The 1375-nt window shown below is 31.3% G+C and overlaps 1 non-coding gene across 1 annotated transcript; it reads left to right on the forward strand.

The window, feature by feature from the left end:
• Nucleotides 1-1021: 1021 nt before the first annotated feature.
• Nucleotides 1022-1152, forward strand: LOC123592330. Its single transcript, XR_006709718.1, has one exon. It is a non-coding gene; the product is annotated as a small nucleolar RNA SNORA18 (small nucleolar RNA).
• The last annotated feature ends 223 nt before the right edge of the window (nt 1153-1375 follow it).

Below are 1375 nucleotides of genomic sequence, written 5' to 3' on the forward strand. Positions count from 1 at the left end.
TGAAATTTATTGAAGACAACCATATAATTTTAATGAAAGCCATAAAAGATATTCCTAGATAAAAAAGATTCAATATTATACAGATATTAAAGCTCCCTAAGTTAAATAATACATGTGATACGATGTTAATCAAAATTCCAACAGGGTATTTTATAGAATTGGCAAGCTAATTCTGAAGTTCATCTATGAGATGTGCCAAAAAAAATCAAGATTCTTAAGAAAAAGAACAAGAAAAAGGACTTATGTTACCAGATATCAAAATGTACCATAAAGTCACAATATTCGAAATAATGTGGTACTGTGCAAAATAGGCAAATAGATCAATAGAACAGAATTAAAAGCCCAGAAGAAGTCATACATATATATGATCTTAGTATATGATAAATGAGGCATTTAAAACCAGTCAGGAAATGACTGTTTAATAAATAGTGTTAGGAGTTATCTATTTGGAAAAAATTAAACTTAAATGCTTTCCTCATAGTATGCTTTAAAATAAATTCCAGTTGTTTTTAAAATGTAAATTTTTTGAAAGGATAAAAAATGGGTAAATATATTATAATCTTGGGGGAAGAAAGCTATCTTGTTAAAACATAAAACCCAGATACATTATGGTATGACAGAGGACATATAAAGAAGGTCACTTAACTATTGAGAAGAAACTAATGGTTACCAGAGGGGAGGTGGTGGAGGGATGGGTGAATGGGTGATGGAGATTAAGAGCATACTTATCATGATGAGCACTGGGTGATGTATGGAATTATTGAGTCACTATATTCTACACCTAAAACTAATGTAACACTATATGTTAACCATACTGGAATTTAAATAAAATGTCAGAAAGGAAGTAAATTATGTCAGACAATATTTGCAACTGACATGACAAAATTTTATACCTCATTTTTTACGATGCATACATATACATCTCATTTTATCTTAATTATCTAAACATAGATTAATATTTTATATAAACATATATTTATATAAAGAACCTATCAGTCAATAAGAAACAACCCAGTAGATAGTTGAGGTCTATCCCCATGGGTTAGACCTATAGACTCACATTGTTGAAAATGCCTCATAGAGTAACTATGTGGTTTTGCTTTACTCACAGACCCATTTGTTGCATCTGTGGGAAAGAACTACAAGACAGAGTTGCTAAATGTATGAAAGACCAAATGATTAAATACTTTGACCTTAGCTATTGGCATATCCCACAGTCTATTCTTGGGTGTGATAGCTGGGGAAGGAATATGATTTGAACTCATTTATGTTTGCCAGGTGTCTGAAATAGAGAACTAGGCAGATCCATGTACTCTAAACATGGCCCTAAAGAAAATCACTTGAAGAAATTAGATCTCAAAGATGCTAGGTGGGG

The sequence above is a fragment of the Leopardus geoffroyi genome, chromosome B4 (assembly GCF_018350155.1).
Source record: "Leopardus geoffroyi isolate Oge1 chromosome B4, O.geoffroyi_Oge1_pat1.0, whole genome shotgun sequence".
Classification (NCBI taxonomy): Eukaryota; Metazoa; Chordata; class Mammalia; order Carnivora; family Felidae; genus Leopardus; species Leopardus geoffroyi.